Source organism: Lagopus leucura, unplaced genomic scaffold, assembly GCF_019238085.1.
Source record: "Lagopus leucura isolate 7727_CA_CO unplaced genomic scaffold, USGS_WTPT01 Super-Scaffold_73, whole genome shotgun sequence".
NCBI classification, from domain to species: Eukaryota; Metazoa; Chordata; class Aves; order Galliformes; family Phasianidae; genus Lagopus; species Lagopus leucura.
The window spans coordinates 67,319,917-67,343,892 of record NW_024962252.1 but is presented as its reverse complement, the minus strand read 5'-3'; the positions used below and the strand labels follow the sequence as shown (position 1 = coordinate 67,343,892).

Here is a 23,976-nt window from a genome sequence, read left to right as displayed (position 1 = left end):
AATGATGCCTCAGACTGCAGTCTCCAGAAATAGCTAACATGGAACAAAAATATTTTTCCACCTTTCCTTAAATTACAGAGATACAGAGATTCAGCATGATTTAACTATATATCAAGCTACTATATCCCTACATTGCTACAAAACAAAAAGATCTTTTCTGCTATATTTCAGCAATCTGATACTAGAAGTTCTCACCACTGCTTTTTGTGCATGACACTTGTCATTTTGTATCTACATTTTTACACTTGGTTTAAGGATTTTACATGAATGTGTAATGACTTAAAAATGTCTTTGGGGCAATACGTTAAAATTTCCTTTGAAAGTATGGTCTCTAGAGTTGGGGAAAATGTTTAGCAGAAGTATGTCAAAGCACTTATTAAACACTTCAGAAAAAAGAGGAAAAAAAGCATGAAAGGGATTCATAATTAAACTTTAATCCTTTTCCCTAAGTACTTATGTAAAATGAAGACATGTTCAGAATACGGATTTGGATTTCCCTTATTTCATTAACTTCTGTGGTCATCTGACTAGATCTGTTGTAATAAATCAATTATATCATCAAGCAGCAAGAATTTTGATGAGAAAATCCATTGCAGATGATAAATGTTGAACAAAATATGCTTTCAAAGGCAAACGTTTGTATTCTTACAGAATCGTTTCAGTCAGTATATTATGACATGAGGAAAATTATGAAAAGCAAAATGCACTGGCACTACAGAAAATATTTAAAGAAAAAGGGATTTTTTTTTTTTTTTTTGGTTCTGTATATATTTTGTTGTTCTTTGAAATGCACTTAGTTTTGTCAGGAAGCTGTATGAAGCTGCAATTTTAAACTGTATAGTTCCTCATATATGCATTAAAAAGAACAACAATTTGTTACTTTAGTTCAAGTACAGTAATTACATAAACCATATTTTGGTGTCAAGGAAATATTAACTTTTCTGTTTTATTAATAAAAAGAAAATATTGCAATGTTACTGCAGAGTCTAATTCAATCTACATTGAAAGTGTTCATTATCATCATGACACATATATAACAAAAATACAATACCAAAACATAATAACTAAATAATAACTGTACATATTGCTCTGGGAAACACAGAATTAAATTCAACTTCTTTCTAGATAGAAAGATGGAAGTTTGAAACTAAAGTTATCTTTCATCAAAAAAGCTGACATTCCAAATCCAATTTTCATTGGAAAGGAAATGTGCACGCTTGCATGAAAATTCAGACAAACAGACATTCTAAAAACTTGTCAATTTGTAAATGAAATTAAATCAGAATTTGGTTTTTGAATTTCTTTTCAACATTGAAATATTGTGGAATATTTCATAAAAAACTATATAGTATCCTAAAATGTCTTCTCAAGTGAAAACTCTATTTTCTGAAGCAAAATAGTGACATTTTTTCACAGTTTGTTTATTGTTTGGAAAAAAAGACTGAGAAGATCTGAATTGGCTTCATAGGCTTCATAGGAAGGAAACAGTAAAAATGAAATAAAGAATTAACCACGTAACAGAAATAGCAACGGGCAACCTGCACTTATTTGTTTTTCATTAACTAATTTTAAAAACCCAGGAAGTAAGAGCAAAAGCACAAGACTTTAACTAATCACAAAGATCACACTGCCATCACATAAAATGACGATTAAAACTTATGTGTTGTAAAAACGAATATTAATCTTTTAGCAAAATGTATTAAACTAATTAGAATTCCCCACACTCCCACTCTGATTTTCACAGACCTAGCTAAGAATAGAGAGTCTATCACTCTGCCTGTGTTAAATGTTGCAGTATAGGTGACTATCTTGACGCATATTTGGCTTTTCCTATGGCTGTCACCCACTTGTCATGTCTGCTGATTTAAACTTCGTGGGCAATGTTATTACAGGATTTAGAACAATGAGAATAACAACTCCTACCAGCTTAAAGTCAGGTATACCAAATGTCATAACAGACAGCATTCAACACATTGAAGATTGGTCCTGAGCTTGTACCTGCTGCATAAAAATGCGTATTTTGCATCAAATACATAATTAATGCAGGACTTAGGGCACAACAGGATAAAGTGGGTGAGGAAAAGTGGCTCATACAAGATGCTTGCAAACATGTGAGTGAGTAAGCAGGACAAAGGGAAAGGAAGGCACAAGAAAGATACTTGCCCAAGACGCTAGAAGAAACTCTTTGCTACTGTCATGGGAAATTGTTCCCTATAAATTAGAAGATGGTGCCAGGAAACACACTAATTTGTGGCATACTTAAATAGTCATTATGTTTTATATTTTGCTATACTTTTTATGCTTTGCATAAAACCTTAAGCTTGTTTTACTCTCCTACTGAAATTCACAAGAATGATTGTGTCTTGGGACCACTAAAAATATGAGTTTTGAAACTGCAGTGCTATCAAAATACTCATGGAATGAGTAGTGCAAATTGCATGACTGTGTTCAAACACCATACACCTCTCCTTGAAAGAACTCTGTTTCTTAATGATGACAGAGTGAAGTGGCTATCAGTTTTAAAGTCAGCTCAGAATTTGCTCTACATTTAACAACAGGTGACTATTTGTTTTTCAAAATTAATAATTTAGTTCACAAAGAAAGTATTTACCAGCTTGGGTTTCAGCATCTTTAGACATACAGCTAATACAAAAATGAAATCATGAAGATGGTTCTATAAAGTGAATTGCACTGAGGTCTACTTTAGAAAGTAGCTATAGAGAAATGAACAAGAACATGCCCCATCCTTGTAGACATTCAAGGTCAATCTGGATGGGTCTCCAAGCAACCTGATATAGTCCTTTTTTCTTGCAGGGGAGCTGGACGAGATGATCTTTTTAAGACCCTTCTAACTCAGATTATTCTATGATTCTACAATTGTAGGATATCTAAAACAAAGAGCAGCATTATGCACGTTTCCAAGAACTATCCATACGCAAGTTTTTGAAAGGAAGGTGTAGAAAAATAAAACTAGATAAAAAGTACACTATGGCATGTGAATCATTCTCTGAGGCCCGATCCATCTGTACTGTTATGTGATATCTATGTGGTCATCTTTTTCCTTTGTTCTCAATCAAAAATTTCCACACTTGTCAGACTGCTTTTCACAAGCAAATCCACACAAACTTTTCTGAAACTATTTTACCATGTTCTTGCCATCTATTAGAAAAGGTGTGAGACACAACATACTTCTTCTTTGCTTCCTCAAGAAGCACTCTGCTTATGGTTTTGGAGCTGGTATAATTCAGGCCACTAAACATAATGTGTTCTACCTTATCCTTATCCTGCTGCTTCAATGACGGTGAACAAGTCAAATTTGCAGTGTCAAACAGACTCATCCCACCTATTATAAAGAGTGAAAGTCTGCAGAAGGCCATTTGCAAAAAGGCAGAAAGAGGTCTGGATGAGAAGCACACTCTTGCTTTTCATTCACTCCTCCTCCAGTGCCCTCATACCTGCTCAAAACACCTTGACCAAGGAAGTTATTGACTGTCATGTAGAATGGCTAGAAAAATGGAGATCTCAAATACTCAGGAATTACAAACCAAAGTATGTGTAAACTCAATGTGCAATAACATATTCTCCTTTGAAGGAGGCACTGAAGCATAATTTAAGTTCACCTAACTGCTTTCAATGCACAGGTGAAACAAAAACACAGTTCACTTGTGAGCAATCACTTGAACAAACAATGGCGATGTTCTTGCCAATTATTTATAGGTCAGTGTGGATGAGAAATAGAGTCAGTGTAAAGTATTCTTGCAGTGTTTTACATAGGAATTAGGCATATTTTCTACAGCTGTCAGAGAGGATGAAGTCACAACAATATATGTATAATAATATACATAATATATGTATATGTATACAACATAAGTATGGCAGAGAGCTGAGTTATTATATTTGCCAAATATATTCTAGAAATAATTAATTTTATAGAGTGCAGACACTTCCACTGACACTGGGGCAGTGAGCATAGGATAAAGGCCATTAACCATGCCCTCAACACACATACATGGGTAAAAACTCTACAAGGTACATCCAACATAATCAAGTATTGATTGAGAAGCCTGAAAGATTATTTTTGATGATGATAATATTTAATTGCTTTTTCAAGTAAAGCAACGCAAGCTAGTATCTTGTAATAGATGAGAAAGGACCTGGGAGAAGATGCTGACAAAGGAATAAAGGAAACAAAGCTTTCATTAAAGAATAAAGATTAAAAAATTGGTATCCCTTAGAGCTGATGGTAGAAATAGCAGTATTACTAAGAAATAGCAATAAAATTGTTGACAATTCAGTAGTGCTTCACATTTTCAATACGTAATAAAATCATAAACAAACCTAAGTGTTATTGTTGGAAGTCCAAGACAGCTGCAGTTTGCAAATAAATTTGTAAAACTAATGTATAAATGCACTATCAATCACTATATCCACTAAAACAATTGAGAATTCTGTTTAACTGCAGAAACTGAAATGCAGTATCAGTGTAAATTAGCTAATAAATACTTTCAGAAATATCAAGTCACTATGAGGAAACCTGGGAAAACCTTACTTCAGCTGCATTTTCTGATGCTGAGAAAGTACTGGAACTAAACCTTTATTGTTCAGGTCAGCTCTCCTATCTAGCTGTAAAGTAATTGTTTTAGTGAATGCCTGAGTAGCCTTTAGAAGACGAGCAACTGAGGAAGAGGCCATATCAAGTACCACCCATACATGAGATCCTGAATGCTGAATGCAATCCTGAAAGCTGGAACTCAACTTTCCAAATCCCTCAGGTATTAAAGGGATCCTAGGTTTTCACTTCATAAACTGAAAGTTGCTAGCATGATGCTGAACATAGTCATTTGTTATTCTGGCTTGTATCCTAGTTCCTGTGATCAAACTGTTTTATTCAGTAAAAAAAATCTATTACCCGTATGTTCATCTGCATAGAAAAATCACTATCACCAGTCATAATATTTTCTATTTTGAAGCAGTGCCACCAGATTTTCTTCACTGTAGGAAGCCTGAACAAGCCAAGCTATCCTTCATTTTCCAAATCTACTACACATTTTCTACTATCTATATAAGAAGCACCCCAAGGAAGCCGAGAATGTTCTAGGTCTTCAGCTCCGACAAAATGAGAGCTCATCCAGCAATACAGCCTGCCATCACCTTCCCAGCAAGCCAAGATCAAACACAAAAAGATGGGGAGATAAGTGCAAGAGGATCCACAAATAAGTGGATAAGAATTTGTAAGTCATTGGTATGAAATACTGCATTACAGTTTCAAGCCAGTGATTAACGAAGGCAACTCCATGCAGTGAATTATAAAAAAAAAACAAGCCTTTAGAATGTTTACTATACTTATTTAAACTAGAAATAAGCATTGTTACAAAATCAAAATGTGCTAAAATAAAAAATACATGCACATTTTAAAGTTTTCCTGAAATTACTCCCAAGATTGCATATAACTATTATTTTTCAAACCTAAATTTTCTTTTTCGAAACACAAAAATAATAATAATTAAAAAAAATGCAAGTAGTTATAATGCTGTTCACTCTTCTACATTACTTATATCACTGCATTGCTGTAGCACATGGTACAGTATTCCTTAAAAATATGTATGTGATAATAGAAAGCACAACGCAATTGCCAGTGAACTGGACATCAGTTTTATAATAAATTGTCTATACTGATGATTAAAAGTATAATACATTCAATACAGATTTTCAGTTTTGCAGAACAAAAATACAGAGCTATAGAAGTCTATCCCACCACTAAATATCCTGGTACACTTGCAACTGATACAAACAGGTAACCGATATGCTCTTATACTTTTATATATACATACACATATGCACCTAAGACTATGTACATAAAAATATATCACATTAAATAGGACAAAAGTATGCATGTGTATATAACTGCAGATATGTGCATTTATATTTATATATACGTGTATTCATCTGCAAACAGACACAAATACCTTTGTCACTTTTTCAAATGTTGTTACATGGAAAGACTAAACCTTTTGCTGATTAGCTGTCAACTTGATGTAAATAAACTGTCAAACATATCCCTCCAAGGTGAAAGGTGCAAACACTTCAACCCCAATCTCTACCATTTTCCTTCCATAAAGATGTTTTGCTCAGTCTTACTAAAATTAGCTAGATTTAACAAGAAGCTGCTTTTGTGATTTGTGAATTAGATTTTACTTATCATTTGCTTATTATATTACTTCTGTTAGTGTGTGAGGTCTAGTAATGAGCAAGCTAGACTTGTTCTCTATGAACAAACTCATTCTCAGGGATGTGGTAGAATACCCGCGACTGAAGGCTTTCAAGATGCAATTACACAGAATGCTAGACAACAACACGAAGGCTCCCTTTTCCCATGAAATGTTGGACTTGATTTGTCCATGGACTTTTGAGATCCCTTTCAACATGGGCTGTTTTATGGTTCTATGATATATTTCCTTTCCATGACTTTAGAGAGCATTTACCAGACCTAATGCAAAGCACAAATTTACCCAGCCCACCAGTCAGCCTCTCACCCTACTGAGAGATTGGTAGGGCACTGGAACAGATTTCCCAGAACAGTGGTCATGGCTCCAAGCTGCCAGAGTTCAAGAAATATTTGGACAATGGTCTCAGCCATAGAGTTGAAATTTTAGTTGGTCCTGTGTGAAGCCAGTAGTTAGGACTGCATGTTCCTTATGGATTCCAGTCAGTTCCAGATAATTTACAGTTCTGTGATCTCCCTTCCAGCCCTACAGTCAGCAAAAGGAGCATCCCTCCAGAGCAATTTCAGAGTACTACAGCTGAGATGCACATGAATGCCAGACTAGGAGCAGAAGAAACACTACCTAACATAGCCAAAGAATCTAAAAGCAGCATGTAAAGCCTTTTTTATTCCTCAATTTTCCAATTAGTTTTTGGCAAACATACACCATGCTGTTCATGTTGACTGCAAGCCCTTTGTCATACCACCTCGCTGTCCCTGCAGCATCCACTGTGGGCCTTGGATGCTTACACTGCATTTGCTTATACAATATTTGTTCTTCCAAACACCTTTCAGGGAGAAACTTGAAACATGAGCTCAAGGTGTAATGTCTGTTTTACCAAGGTCAATAGCAGCAGATTTGCTCACGGAATTGCACTTTCCATTCTCAGGTTCCTGCACTTTGCAGGTATTATCTGAACAATTCCTGTAGAAAAAAGAGAAACTTTCAAAAACTAGAGCTTAGATGTACCTTAAATTTTTGAATTACTGAAAACAAAAACAAATTAGGTCTTAATTAAGATTACAGTAAATATTGACTACCAGCTATAATGGTTAAAACGTCAATATGCCTTCATATGGAGAGGCAATTATTTAAATTCCAGGCATTCTCTTTCAGAGAACCTTATTAGAATTACACTCCATCTGTCTAATTGATATTGGAGTAAACAGACATACAGTCCAAAACCTAGTCAGAATTACAATCAAATATTGAGAGTTTAACTTACTGACTTAAATGATGTGTATTGTAGGTGTCTAGGGACAGGAAAGCCTGGGTAAAGGGCTGGATTGACACTGAATTGAAACATGAAAATAGATTAAGGGGGTGAAATATTTTCCTTTGAGTAAAAACCTATCCATCTCAGAGACTTCATTTCAATATTCTCTTGTACATACATTTTTAACATATTTCTTAATATTTTATTACTTACCATTATGACGAATCCAAGACATGATCTAAAATTTCACATGGCAGTATGTATATGTAGATACTTAGCTACCTCTTTGCAAAAAGCCATCCACAGACTCAATAAATTATAATTCTCTCTATAAAATATTTAATTATCACATACTAAAATGCTGGTTATGTAAAGTAATGGAAATTCTTACCCATAATGATATATTTCTTCTAGATGGCATTAGATGCCAGAATACTTGACTAAACAGGGAAAAGTATGAGCCAATGTAGAGAGAGAAAAAAAATCAAGATCTTGGAGTGAAATTCTCTTATTTTCCTATGCATCGTTCTTCTCTAAAACAATACTCATATTTGAGCAAATCAGTATCAAGAAGAAAGAGTTCATCTAAATCACATGCTAGATAAAACAAATATATTTTACCACACTCATAATCCAACCCTACTTTTAATAATCCTTGGATGTATTTAAAATCTATATTGAACATGAACAGTAGCCTCTAAGAATATTTACAGACAATAACAGACCTCATCAAAACTGTCTTTACGGAAACTGCTTTACAACAATGTAATCGGTTGATTCTGTTATGAAAAGAAATACATTCTTTGCTTTTACTGTTTGCCCACTGAGACAATACATGATCAGTAAAAACTGGGAAACAGTACAAATGTTTTTCAACTACCAAAGAAAACAGAGAGCCAGGACATGGAGCTTTAAAGAAGACACCTGACACTGTTCTCAATTTCATTTTTCTGCAAGAGGAAAATGAAATGACAAGATGCTGTCAAGCCTTGAAATTGAAAATATTTTTTTTCTGGAAGTTCTATGTAGGGAGAATTAATAGTCTAAAAACAAAACAAAACAAAGCAAAAACCAAACATCAACAAAAAAACCCAAACCCCACCATAAATAAATATTCAACCCATTGCTTTGATTTTCTACCTTCTCAATAAAAAAATTACTTTTTCTTTCTTTTTTTCCTTGGGAAGACATTTCATTTTCAGTCAAATTCAAGCAGAACTCCATTTTTGTTTTAATTATTATTATTTTTTTTTTTTACAAATGTGTCTGCGAGCAGATGAACTACACATTGTTATTTATCTAGAGAGAATAATAGTAAAATATTTATCTAGAGAGAAAAATAGTAAAATTTTACATAAAGGTCTAGCAAAGAGCTATTTGGACACCAGCTCAAATGTCAGTGTTTACCAGCCATTAAGTCCTCTATCATGCGAGATCTCTGATGTTTATCATTTAAATGTGCGAACACAAGGTTGAAGTTATCTTGAGTGTGGTGGAATCCTATAAGTTTCTGAAAAGTTCCTCTGCTGCACACTACTTTTAATAATGTAACTGTGCCATTGGACCCGGGTGTTATAAATGCAAACCAACACATACAACTTTTTGGATGATACACAGTCTGGTAGTTTTAAATAGGTGCAATAAGGTGAATTGAACAATGCTAGGAAACATTTAATTAAGGAAAATTTATTGTTTTTTCCCTTAATGATTGAAATATTATTGCTATCTACTGCAACAGAAACAACAGTCCCCAATTGGACAAGTGGTTTTCTTAAAAGCTGGCCAAAGTTAGAGGGAAAAAAGGTGGTAAGTGATATCTATTACCTAATGAATTCTATATAGATATTTGCAAATTGGAACTACTTAGACTGAAAATTTTTGTACAGAAACTGTGTTAGAATGTTATGCTTTTAATCAAAATGTATTATTTGTTTTCACTAAATTATAGTAATGTTTAAAGTTTCAAAACATTTTAGCTTGGTTTCATCAAGTGAAAATTTAAGTAGTTGGCCAGAAAATACTTTCAGTGTATTTGTTTATTTAATTGGATTACTGAGTATGAATTCCTAACTTACCAGATTTAGGAATATCCTTTCATACTGATAATTTGATCAAATTGGGAAAGTATATGAAACCCATTAGTAATTGATTAAGGAACTAATCTATTGCTGAGTGGAGGAAAAGTGCTGTGTTTGCCCTCTTTATATTTCTTTAATATAACTGTAAGAAAATGCAATGGTATATTTGAAATGGAATATTTTTACCTTAATGAAACAGCTTGAGACTAAATCAGACAAAAAGGCAAAATGCTTTGTTTCAGTGCTTTGCTGTAAATATTTACATAAATACTGAAAACATTTCATTATTCACTGTTACATATTAAGCAAATCTTTCCATCTGTTTGAAAGTGTGGTTTAATACCCACTAGGTGGCACAACAGATATTCAAAAGCAAAAAGCAGAATCTTGATTGGTCTCTCTTAAAGCCTATATGTCTTATATGTGGAAATCATAGCCAAATAAATTCTATCTACTACCTGATAGGGACAGCACCTAAAAGAAATGCACACAATCCAAGTACTTGACTTAACCAAACTAGCAGCCACATTACCAACAACTATGTTTTGAGTTATAGTCTAGCTTCACTTTTTATTTCTTTCTTCTTTTTTTTCCCCTAAGATAGACACATCTGAAATTCTCAGTGGAATTTTGTAACTTAATCAAAATGGCTCACTCCAAACTCTAACCCCTTATATGCATGCTGTGATGAAATTTTAGTCTCTGGGAAAGCAACAATAGCAGGCATTGTGGATTTCAGTGAATGTCAGCAATGATTCTTTATTCACAGACAGACAAGCAATATAATAATGCTATCAATGCTACAATCTTTTTTAGGATTTGTGTGTAGTTTTCTTGGTGGTTTGCTTTTCTTTCCAGCTGCAAAGCAAGGGAAATGGAGGCATGCCCAATGAAAATATTTCTGAGAGAGGGAGGACATGCTAATGATAAATGTATTCTGATTTAATTTATTCTACATAAATGTATTTTGCTAACCCTTGTGGCAGAATTCTCTTCTAAAAACATTTCCTGCTGTACGTTTTTTGCTTTAGTATCTGCCTTTTCTTCCTATACTAAGAGCTTAAAGTTTCTGATTTACAGCCTTACAAAAACAGTTATAGTGTAAGGAACACATATGCAAAAACAGTGGTTTTATTCAGCCTGCAGAATGAATCTGTCCCATCACTTAATCACAGTTGCACACTGGAGTTCAGGTTTCTTTAGGAACCTCTTGCCTTACTGTTGTAAGGGTGTGCAAGGCTGAGGAGGGAAAAGGTAGGACTTACAATTAATGTAAGTTATACATGGAACTCAAGTTCACACCTAATTCTGGCGTAGGGTTTCTACACACTACAGGAGATGCATTTTACACTTGCTGCCAAGACATCTTTCCAGTCTTACTCCAGCTTGTAGTGTTGCAAAGGACTGTTGTGACCCAAGTCCTGGCACATTGCATTGTTGAACCTCATACAGTTGGCCTCAGCCCCCTGGACCATCCTATCCAGACACAGAGCATTCCTACCCTCAAGAGGACGAACAATTACAAAACGGTAATGTAATCAAACTTGCTGAGGGCATGCTTCTCCCATCCAAATCATTGATAAAGATATTAAAGAGAACTGGCCCCAGTACTGAGCACTGGGAAACACCACTTGTTACTAGCCTCGAACTGAATTTAGTTCCATTGACCATAGCTCTTTGGGCACAGGTATTCAGCCAGTCTTTTTAGCGTCTTACTTCAAAAGGATAATGTCAAGTTGAAATTAGTACTCCATATCCATTCCCCAAGTTTTGTATTAGCAGTTTTGCAAAACAAACAGTTATGAACTACTGTCTTTGCAAGCATTCATCTGCATATTTCTAAAATGTTAATCATTCCATCAACAAAAAGATCATTTTTAATCTCAACATGATGTATTCATCTACTACACTACACTATCTAGCTAATATACCCATGGTACTCTGTACTCTCTCCTGATTGCTCTTTCTGAGATTTCATGCACACTTACATGCAAAATAGGTTGAAATGTGGATATGTGAATACGTTAAGTGTAAAAGTTGCTATCTATGTATCAGATAGGTAAATTGAACTAGTTTTTCTGTACTTGCTCTTTCAAGCATAAAAAACTTACTTGCGCTTTGCAAACCCTTAACAGTGTAAGCTAATAATAGCAATAATAATAAACAACAAGTGAAATCAGGAGGTCTAGCTAAAATAAAATGAAAATATTTCTTCCAGCTTTGATAGGTTTTTTCAGATGGTAGATAGAATATGTAACTTCCAGAAAGGAACTGGAATGCCAGAAGAAAGAGAACCTCTACCTAGAAAAACTCTTTCCTTCACTGACAGGTGAACATTTTAATGTTTAAACTAAGAACAGGGATGCACACTGCATGTGGTTTCTTTGAGTCTCATTTACCAATAAAGAAGTATCAGTATTCATTAAGTATTTCCTTCCATTTACCTGCCTGTTATCATCCAGCTGTCCCATTTCTATGCCTCAGTTTGCCAAACTTCCAGGTTGTTGTGGAACTAACTGATCTATTTGTTTTAGAATCAAAAAAGGATTTTCTAATTAGCTACCATTCAGGAGAATATTTTATTTGTTAATTTCTAAAATATTTCTGGAAGCACTATAGCAATATACCTGAGTAAAGATCCATGAAAGAGAATCTTTATTTAAGTTGGTGTCTATTGCAATCTGGTCAGATTCTTGATGACATACGTGGTCTGCTGGTCAACATCAAGGCAAAGGAGAAATAAAAAGCCCAGTTGCTGCTCTTTGTACTCTGCCCTAACATTTCTTTCAAGCTGAAAGGCTTAATGTAAAAGAATCAGTGTAGATTCTGCTACTTTCTCACTTGTGATCTCAGCAACAGCTCCTGGAGAAGTTTTAAAACCATTTAAAATCCATAACTAATTTTAAATCCTTTTTAAATACGTTCCTTGCTAGTTGTTTTCCTGTGTTCACAGAGATGTAGTGTAATGTAGTAGCGCAGTATTCCCCCTGTGGGTCACGGGATGTTCTCTGAAAAGGAAGATATGTGGCTATGGTTAGTCTAATGGGTGCACGTGCTTGTGAATGCTTAAATGATAAAAGCTTTCAGAGCCTTAAATGAGATTTCACTGTAGAAACAATAACAAACTGGATAAAAGAAACACAGAGTATTCAATACAGTGGAAGGAATGGGAGAATGTAAAATAACCAAATATGTAAAGCACTGTAAAAAGATGACTAAGATGCAAACTGATAACTAATTCTGGAAACCTGAAGTCAGGATGGAAAGCAAGGAAAGCATGCAGGCATCTTGTATCTAAACATAGCAACAAAATCACTTGAGGTAAAAGGATATTTCCATTTGTCCTTTTGGAATGGGGCAGCAATTCTCTGTTCTCAGTCCTTCCCATGCTAGTCCTCGTGTCTTTCTCTGTAAGCTGGCAAGGCTAGATTAGAAACTATAGCTACTGCTATGAGAGGAGTTCAGGTGTTTGTTCTGGAGTGAAGATGTCAAGAATGCTTGGGTCTTGTAGCTTCAGTTTAGAGAAATAAGCATTCTTGGTAATTGATTATTCAAAATGAAGCAAAAATGAAGAATTGCTTGAGAGCTGCTTGTTCACAGAAAAGATTTTAAGCTATTGAACTTTCCTTTCCAAACATATTCACGATCGAAAACTGAGACCATACTCTGCATAGTCCTGACAAAACAATTATTTTTACCAAGATTAAAATGTCAAAATGTACTGAGTTACTAAGTAGCCTTTTCCAATTTTACTAATGTCTATTCAGAGCAGTGAATGGTACAGTTCCATTCCAGAGAGCAAACCTATGAAATCTTCCTTTGATTCTTGCTTCACAGACTGTTACATCACATGCTTTCTTAATGCTCACATCAATTCCTTCAGCCTTTGAATTTAAGAACCATATTTTCAGCCACAAATGCTAAATCTTTTCTTTTCATCTCCAAACGAATGTGAGTAGAAGGATAACATTTTGGATGCCAAAATAGTTTACGGGGGCAACTAATATTTTCTAAGCACTTCCAAATAAAATAAAATAAAATAAAGCCCCAGTGCTAACGAATGTAAATTTTAGTTTGTCATTGAACAAAGACAAATTCAAAGAGTAGGAAAGGAAGGACAAAAGTACTGTTAATAATATCAGATGTTTATAGACAGAGACTAGTGCACACAATTGCTTTGGCATATATTATAAACAAATCAATTTCTCATTTTTCACGTGTGATGGTAGAAGTGCCAGTGGTGACCTTAGCGAGAGGAAGAAAAAGCAGACCGCCCCTCAGACTTTCAGGAAACACACTTTGTATAAAATAAATAAATAAGCAAATAAATCCCTCACCCAGTTGCTTCAGATATACACCATTTCAGATGGCAGTTGCTTAGTACAGCAGCGTGAACAGAGCTAAATTGAGAACCAGTTTTCCCAAGAGAGCATGAGTGAGGAGAAGCCAGGGATTCAGCTTGGTGAACCAAAGCCAGATGACTGCAGAGGAATGCTCAAGCTTCCAGGTTAAGTCCTTCTTCCTGTAATTAAGCTGCAGCAGCTCACAGGACCATCAAGACAAGGAAATCCATCATGCTGGCTCTTGACACAGCCATTACATGAAACCTCTCCAAGTTGGTATAATTTCATGAGAGAGAGTGGGGTGGGGAAAACCCAATAAAATAAGAAGACATTAAAAAATACAGATGAGAAAAAGGAAAGCAAATTGTTCCCAGGCCTATCCTCACATCAGTGAACTGTTGTAGCAGAAGAATGGCACAGATAAACAGTGGCCCATCTGATACGTTGATTCTCCCCATGATAAAAGCCAACAGTGTTGAACCAATTCGTTCTGGTACTGGCCACTCTGGGAGGTTATAGTCACTGAAAGGGAGTGAGTGGCTCCTCGTGCATGTGAGGATGATGCACTGCAAGGATTTATCTGCAGGCATGAAATATGGGGGGGGGGGGGGGGGGAGAAGGGAGGAAACGGGAAGAGGATGGTGGTGCGGTTCTGTACTGAAATATGGTAAGAGGCTGAAGCCCACATCCTGACTGTCCTCTTATCTTTTCTCTTTAAGTGTTCATACATTAGTGATGATTAGTCTTTTTCACTCAGTCCAGAAGTGATGTGCAAGGCATATAATGATGTTATTATGAAAGTGACTGAGTGAGCTTTGTGTTAACACTTGAATAATTTTGGTCTTGATGAAGTCAAACACACATGCTCTGTATGATTATTATCAGCATATTTGATTTAGACAGGAGAGACTGAACCATGCAGGAATATGTATGAACTTCTGCATTTATGCAGTGTTTCTAGCAATGGGTGAATGGGATTTTTTTTAATAATACCTGTAGCTACTGGAATCCTGCATCTTGACTTCTACTCTGTACTTCAGTGTTTTATTAGCAGACATATAAACAAAATGCAAGACAAAATGGAAGTGTTCCCTGCTCTGAATCCCTGTGCAGTAAAATGCAAAACTGACTGCTTTTCAGGCACACAAAATATACCTGAGTTGTCATACTGAAAACAGGTAAACAACAGAATGCCCTTCTGGTCAACATAAACATTTTCATTTACACACCAAAACTTTTTATGTTATAAATCCCTTATGACTGTACTGACAGTGAGAAATATCACATCAGTGTTCAATTAAAACAGCATGTATAGTTCACCTTCCTGGAACAAAGCAGTTTTTAGTGCTATATGTTTTTGTTGGAGAGAACTCTTGACATTTCTTTCCAAAAATGTTAAATAGGCTTTTAAGAGCTCAAAATACTGGAAGAAGCTAAATCTTCAGCCAAACAAATTAAAGTGTAAAGTGGGCATCCAAATGTTTTTTCTTAAAGTCTCAACTTCTCTCCAATATCATTATTTTTCCACTTTAAGTCTGTCCAAATTGTTTCAATAGTACAAGCTTTCAAAGAAAACATGCTAGGCTAAGTTGACTAATACTAGGGGGATATTTTTTCCTCTTGTGACAGAAGACTAATTCAACTTTGTAACAGTAAGTTAAACTATACCTATGAATAAAAATGCACTGTGACATACTCAGACCAAAGGGACTGAAAGTGGTGGTATGTGAACCACCACCAGCAAACAGCTGGAAGCAATGTTTAAGGGTTTTTCAGAGATTAGGTAGCTCAGCAACCCTTTTCTGCTCTTATGTCAATACATAATCACTGGTTGCTCTCTCCCTTAAGAGATAAAATACTTACACCAGATGAATTTATGCTTTCTAGGGCAGCAAAGCCTAAACAACATTTCAGGGATAATATAGATTTGGCATATTTTATCATAACAATGCCAGCAACACTAAGAGGAGAGATAAGACACTTCTCTCAATATGATTGTTTTAAAACAGTAATGATCATTACTTAGCAACATTAAAATAAGCATTATTTCATCACTCACTTATACTTTAAAGGTACATTTTGGTCTACATTATGTCAGAACCAGTTATCCTGTGGATCAGATAGCTAGTAGTAACGAACTCCATTATATCAGGTTGGAAATACACTCAGCAGTGGAAAATCTTAGGGGCATCAGCTCAGATATAATCACATTGGAAGATGCTTTTATTATTTACTCTGTATCTACACTGAGTATGAAGTATTTCATTGAATCACTATCACTTTTACTGCTCACAGCATGCTTCTCTAGATTATTTGCTGTATTGTTAATTTATCATCAAAATGATGCTGAATCTCCCTGCCACTCTCAAAACTGTGTGTCAAAAATAATGTTTCTAATTTAATGATTGGTGAAAAATAAAGTACTATCTGCTACTGAAAAGTACCTATTAACTTTGAATAGATATTTAGCATCCACAGTCTATAGCTTTTTCAAAAATCCTACCCTTAATCATCACCAAACATGGCCCAGTCTAAGAGATTGTGATGATGCGCATTATTACTGAGGTTAATAAATTCATATAGGAATTTCAAAGTCTGATCTTGAAGAACATAATATTAACATAATTGTTGACACTTAATTGTAGCCAGAGAAATATCAAGACTTCCAAAAAGGAAAACGTATCCACAAAGGATCCAAACAACACTCACTCTGCGATGTATTGGTATTTACCTTAGCTTTTGAAATGGAGAATAATGCATAGATCTCACTGTAACCTGTTTTGATCTGATTAATCTTTATTCCTAACTGAGGATGTTTCCAGCTGAAAATGTACCCATAAGGTCAGCATCCTCCAAGATTCAGTTTATTAGTGAATAATAACAAATAAGTTGCAAGTCTCTAGGATACATGTAAAACCTATCAATATGCCCACGTTGTCTGTGCTTTCAACTGCAAGAGAAATATTCCACATCAGCTGCAGAATATTAAAAGTCAAAGATGAGTGGTTTGATGGTACTTGTGCATTTCTGCCCTTTATCTGTCCTTCATCATTCATTTACATTTACTCACAGGAAAAAAATTGACTTTTGCTGCCAAGATGCAGGTAAATTGTATCAAGCAAGGGCAAAAACAAAACCAAACGTTCATTAATGTACCACAGGAAACAATTTCTGAAACACCAAATGTCAGCATATATGAGTTTCTGCTATTCCATTTGCATGGCCTAATTCAAAAGGAGTAATAAAACACATGACTTCTTGCTATTTGAAATAGTTTTCAAATTACAGGACCTGGATGAATTAATTTTTCACTAGAGCCTCTCTACCCACCAGTACTTTTTTTTTTTTTTTTTTTTTTTTTCATAAAAATGAGAAAAGCTTACCTGAGAACAAGAAAAAACATGTATACATTGAAAAAAAATAGCAGTGGAAAACAATAAATGCTGACAATTACAAAAAACGCCCTTAATTGCAAAGCTCAAGATCTCACATCAAGTTTATTTCAACATATTTCGCAATTCTGATTTCTATTTTTTTCCCAATTGAATAATTTAACACATTTATTAAGCTTCTCACTCCTCTTATTTTGTAAAACGTAAAGAAGTTCCCAAATAATTCAACAACAAATCCCTCTGCTTCCCTTGAAGTTGTAAAAGCTTGTTCACATGCCAACACTTTCTCCCCAACAGAAGAGCTATTCAGACATCTTCCACTGTATATGCTAAGGCACCGAGTCTCCTATGCATGAATGCACTCATACAGAAACAGTGCAGTATGGTTAAAGAAATCTGTAGGCTGCAACAGTCTCTTCCTAACAGAAGTCACTTTAGTCCCTTATATTTCTAAGTGGGTATAAAATCCAGTTTTCTAAATTTTTTAGGTATGAGTATGTATTGTTATTCTGTAATACTCATACCTTTTGAAGATATCTCCATAAAGTTAATAGGAAACAGCTATTAGCTATTTAATCTTGACCTTTTTCTTGAATCCAGGTAAACATCAAACCTTGCATATCTAGATAAAAATTGATTTGAGAAATGCAAATTGAACAGTTGTATCTTCATAGCTGCTCAGTGATGCCATCACAGCTTATTAGTCACTTGCAGAATCAACAGGACTGATTCTGCTCCCTGTGCTCATGCTCAGTGGCACAGACATGTATAGTGCAAGCAAATTTAGTGGGGAAATTCAGATCACTCCAAGCTGTGACAATTTTTTTTTTTCCTTCAACTAGATTAATAGACTGGCACTTATTGTCTCTATTTTATAGGACTGTAAAGTCTCTGACTTCTGGAAACAAATAAATCCTGAAAAAATCAGACTGAATCAAACCAAACCAAATCACCATCCGAATCAGTGCAGTGGAGACAAAATCATAAAACCCTTGAAACTTATGTATCAGGCGTAGTGTATTTTGAAGAGTATTTCTGATGGAAACAGGAGTGCAGATTCGATTATTCCTGCTGTGACCCTCAGACTTTTTGTTGTATAAGTATGGTCTTCATTTAGAAAAGCATTTAAATGTCATCATGCCCCAGTCTTCTCAAATTCAGTTAAATCTGTCATAGATTTAAGATGTATTTAAATCCCTTGTGTTTCTAGAGACTATGTTTCCTGTAGGGACTACACACAGAGACATGAATGAGAAGCCTGAAAAATATTAGTTTGATGAAGATGCAGCTTTTACACAGGTGCTTTTAAGATCCACAGTGAATAAATTCAGCTGATACTCCATTTTATTGACATCCTTCAGAGTGTGTATTAAAATATTGTGCTAAAATATTGGAAATATATTATATAAAGTTCCCCAAGGCAGAGCACTACATATTTATTGTTTCACCATGTACTAATATTTGGATTTTTTCCCTAATTACAGAAACACTCTCTACCCACACACCAAAATGGCAAAACATAATTGTGAAATAATTTTTGTTTGAAATTATTAATTAAAATTGAAATTATTGTTCATAGCATAACCTATTTCTACCACCTACTGCACAAATTATCCCAGCTTCATTCATTCATCACTTACATTTCTTTCCTTAAACTTCCTGCAGATCATTTTGCTTAGTTCACTAAGGACTGGAAAATATTACAGGAAAGCATATCTTTTGAAAAGGGATGCTGTGAGTGGCATGGTAGTTTACTCAAAACAGCAAAAGGTGGCAGATCTGGGGAAAAAAATACTGCTGCATCACTGCATAAATCCCAGTGGAGATCTTTAGTCACCTTACCCATCTCATGATTACCAGATAGCAAGACAAGATCTACTGAACAGATTATTAAAAAAATATATCAAATCAACTATCATTTTCCTGAATACTACAAAAATGTCTCCCTTGCACTTTCACTAAGTTATCTGAAAGATACTGATCCTATGTCTCCAATGGAATAAACCCCTCGAATTTAGAGGAAATCCAGATGTTTAAGACTTCAGCAATCAAAACTGTCAAAATCACCTGGATCCAAATTTTTTTTGAAGTCCCACAGTCTGGAGGATGAATTCATCACATTTTATGAAGCAATAAGTTAAAGTGATAATTTTAGAGCTAAGCTTCCATTTCTTCCAAAGGGAAGAAATGTGAGAAAGGAGGGAATGATTCAGTCTGACACCCTGAGGGTCACTCTGCACTGCTGAGGGTCAGCTCAGTCTTTTACTCTAACAATCAAATTACTTTTTTTCTTCTGAAATTATTATATAACTTTGGAAAAAAATTCTTTATGGGAAAATTGTCAGGGTGTTCAAGCTGGTTTCTCATTCTTGTCTGTTGTACGTAGGTCGCTCTGAAAGTAATGTCACCTGTTTATTTTTCACGGAAACTACAACAGATATAAAGAGCTCAATAACACTATTTGATAGAGAAAATTCTCAGCTACAAAACACTAGTTTTCAACTCAGTCACCAATATTAGTTGATTCACATAGTGAACTGGTTGACACACTCTTCATTTTATATTGTGACAGCCAACTGGAACGTGGCTTGTCTTTCACAATGCTGTTGCTACTGCTGAAGCATACCACCCATCCTTCCCTGTGCTCACATTCACTGTTTGGTCTCCAGAAACATTCAGCAAGCATTGGTGAATGTCACCAAGTGCCATTTTTTCCACATGGAGGAATTCAGTAACACACCTTTAATTCATATGCACTTCCACATCAGATGCCGTTTTGTCAGACTGCCCCTCTGCTGCTATCCGTCACATAGCTTCAAAATGTAATAGAATATTGGTGGGAAGGTCTAACCTTTATATTGATACTATACATCTCCAACACTCCAATGGCCAACATAATAAAATAGGAAAATTTACTTTCAGAGCATCCCTCACATACGACAAGTGCTCTGAAGTTCAGAACATCTAGACCAAAAATGCCTCATGTTTAATTTCAAATTATTGACTTCCATAAATGCAGTTTTATGATTTTAGGTTTTACTTTTCTGTGCCTCAGTTAATCATCTGAGGAGGAAAAAATACGTTTTTAAATTAAATTTTAGAATGACCTGGTTTGAAAAGGACCTCAAAGATCAACTTTGAGGTCCTTTCTCTAATTGGAAAAACTATTCTGAACTGTTGCTAATTATTTACAAGTCCACAGGGCCTATGTAATTAATTTTTCATTTCCTAAAGTCTCAAAGAGCTTTTACTTTATCTTTCATTTTTTTATTTTCTGTAAACACTTCAATCTACTCTAGGCAAACATCAAAAATACTCCCATTGAAAGCCTTGAAAACTTATTCTAACATCCAACTGGGTTTTTAACAAGCACCACCATAGAAGCCATGGATCACATTTTGCAGCATAGCAAGGCATAATTTAGTTAAGTTTTTGAAGCAGGATAATGCTGCAAATACTATGGAAGATTTTTTCTATTATTATTATTATTTTTTTTTATAGAGTATATTCTCTACTGTAGGTCACTGCCCAGGTTCTTGAAATCCCCACTCATTCAAACTTTGTCAGCTTGATAGCTCATGGAGTTATAGCTCTGAGTTGTATCCAGAAAAACACTTTGATACATTAAAAAAAGTGCAACATTTTTTAAGGAGTTAGGTTAAGTAGCTTCTTAAAAAACAGTGAAAGACAATATTATTATTCAGTAAAACCTATTCTTCTGTCACTTTTCTAGTTTGGCAGTAGATATGTATAAAGCAGATCATGAGCTCTAGGCAAGCATCCTTGCCTAGAATAAATATGTTGTCCATTTATGCATTTATATAAAAACTTGGACACGCTACTGCTTGCAAACAAATAGGCTTGGGAAACTTATATGTGTATCATAATAGGAATGAAAAGTTTTATATATAAATCATGGGAGCTATTTCTACCAATCCCACTACAATGTGTAAGTACATCAATTCGACTGCTGGCAAATCCTTCTAAAAGCAGTTTATTGTCAGGGGCAAGTCAGTGAAGAACAAGCATAACAGTTAGGAGTGAAGACTTGCATATGAGAGCACGTGTATACATATACACATACAATTCTTCTTGAATATCTTTATGATTATGAAATAGTTATTAGACTAGAACATGAATGTTACCAATTTTTTTTTATGTTTGGCATCATTTTATTTTATTATTTATATACATCATACCTATTCTTTAATTCTTTTTTGTAACCACTTTTTACAATGAATAAATGGGAAAGTAACTAGGAAAAGTAATCAAAGAAATCGCACTACATGTAGTCATCCAACTTCAACTGTTACATAAGAAACACAGTATATGTAGCAATGTGATTCCATTAGAGCATTTATTAGTTTTATGTGCTTCAAAATTGGAGTTCTAAATTTCTCTAATCTGAAAAAATATAAATGCTCTCCTATATCATGCAGTTAGTTCTCTCCCCTCCCGAGAATGTCAGTTGCAGACAGATTTGTTACTTGTGGCTTGAAAATAATTCCAGAGTATTCCCTACCCAAGCACAAGACATGTGGTTCTTAGAAATAACTTTTCTCAGGCTTTTCTCAGGTTTTTCTTTTCAAGCAATTGGTACCACATTCACTCTCTCAGCACTGGTATCACACACATCTGACTCAGAGTAAGCTGTAGCTGGAGTTACATCTCTGCTTAATTCAGGAGGGGGCAGATTTTTGCAGCTTTGTTCTCTTTTGCCTTGAGCATTCAGTTAGTAATATTTAGTTACAATATTTAGTAATATGTTAGTAACAATCCAAACTTGAACGTGGTTATAGCAACTCTGAGGAAGGAACAATTTGTATCCTCAGATTCCTCCTTCACCTGTATGCTTGCAGTTGCTTGAGGAAAAAAATTTTTTTGCAACAACTGTACAACAGTGAGGAATATCTGCAATCCCATAAACACTTTGAATAGTTGCCTAATAATAGTTGAATAGTTAGGAGTTGAATTGTGGGATATTTCCCACTATCTTCTTTCATGGGCACAGATTTGGCAGATGTTCCAAATGGTAGTGGAGATCACACGTACAAAATCTAGAATTTTCCTATTCCTTTTATAGAACACCAATCACTAAGGATGTTTTCTGGAAATGAACAAATTAACAAGCAGCAGCAGAAGTACTGAGATTGGCCTTCACCCTCCTCTTTAACAGTCCTCCTGGTTTGCTGCCTATGCTTCTTTTTCTTCTGCTCTGTATCTCCAATTGAGAACCCCAAGAGCGCTTCAATAGAGTCACTAAAACTTCTCAGATCTTTCCTAACAAAGCAAGTTTGCACAAAGTATTCCCTGGCACAAAAAAGAATCATTCATATTTTTCAAGTTACTATTTTTTAAATTACCTTCCTGCTTGCAGTTCCCTTTAACAGACTAAAATGTACAGGTATGTGCATGGTGGTTGTGAAAGTAAAGATGTTTACTGATATCCTATGAAATTTTATGATAAAGTTTGATCAGCAAATAATTTTTACTAAGTGTAAAAATTACCATTTTAGCACCATTTGTGCTAAGTGAAATGTGAGCTCTCTCCCTTCCCACAGAAACTTATCACATTCCAATATTTTATTTTGGCCCACATTTAAAATTGGACTGCAGGCGCTTACAGTGCTTTGCAGCAATATTAGACAGCATTCAGCCATAGACTGTCTCTTGAAGTTCCATTATTAATGTCTGGATAGGCTACAGCTGTCTCAGTATTCAGAAGTAAGAAACTTTGAAGACATACTGAGTCCAGCTAAAAACAAAATTAGCTCATACCTTATTGAGTAATATTTTCCTTAGAAATTCCTATTGAATTCTGCAGAAAGTACTCATGAAAATATTTATACTTTATCACTATTTTTCAGAAAAAAATATTTTTCTGAATCTAAATTCCCAAGTAGCCACAACATGAACCCCGATACTAAGTATTTTACTTAGAAAACTCTTGAATCTAAACAGGTAACTTTGCAAATTCTTAAGACCAGACTGCCAGTCAACTGAGGGCAACAGCTAAAATGATGGATAAAAAACAGTTGTAAAATCATTCCCTAGGAACACTGCATTGGTTGCCCTCATTTACCACATTTCTGCATGTTACAGAACTGCTTCTCACTAAGCATCTTTTGCAAAACCCATTGCTGATCATCAGAAACACTTTCTATGCAAGTACTGGTGCAATCACCTAGGCAAAAAACATCTGCGCAATTGATTTTGACTTAAGTAATGGAATATCACTGATTAACCTGAGACTAAAAGCATAGAATCAGAGTCCGTGTAAGAGAAAATGAATAAGAAAGTAGGAAAAAGAAAGCGAGAAAGTTATTTTTATGTATCGGTATACTTCAAAATCAAATTCATTTGAGATATTAAATACTGAGATCAACTTGGTAGTTCATAATATAAAACCTGATGCCTGGAAAAGTTATAAAAATGAACTACTTTGGAAGGATGCCTTCATTACTGGATGCATCTTCTTTAATTCTGAATTAATCTTATTTTGGTAGTTCTTTTTAACAGGTGAACTGAAAACTCAAAAAGTAAGTATAGATTTCAGGCTTAGGGTTTCATAATTGATTCTGCAGCAGTTGATATTCTTAACACTATAAGCCTCCTTGGGAGCTATACGCCTCACAGCAATAACAACAGTACCTGTTGCAACAAAGGGAGAAAACTCTCTCAAGG

The 23,976-nt window shown here is 34.9% G+C and overlaps 1 protein-coding gene across 2 annotated transcripts in view; it reads right to left on the bottom strand.

The window, feature by feature from the left end:
- The window catches only part of CHRM3 (cholinergic receptor muscarinic 3), a 256,251-nt gene that overhangs the window by 2,323 nt on the left and 229,952 nt on the right, over positions 1–23,976 (bottom strand). The gene's annotated exons all lie outside the window — the stretch shown is intronic.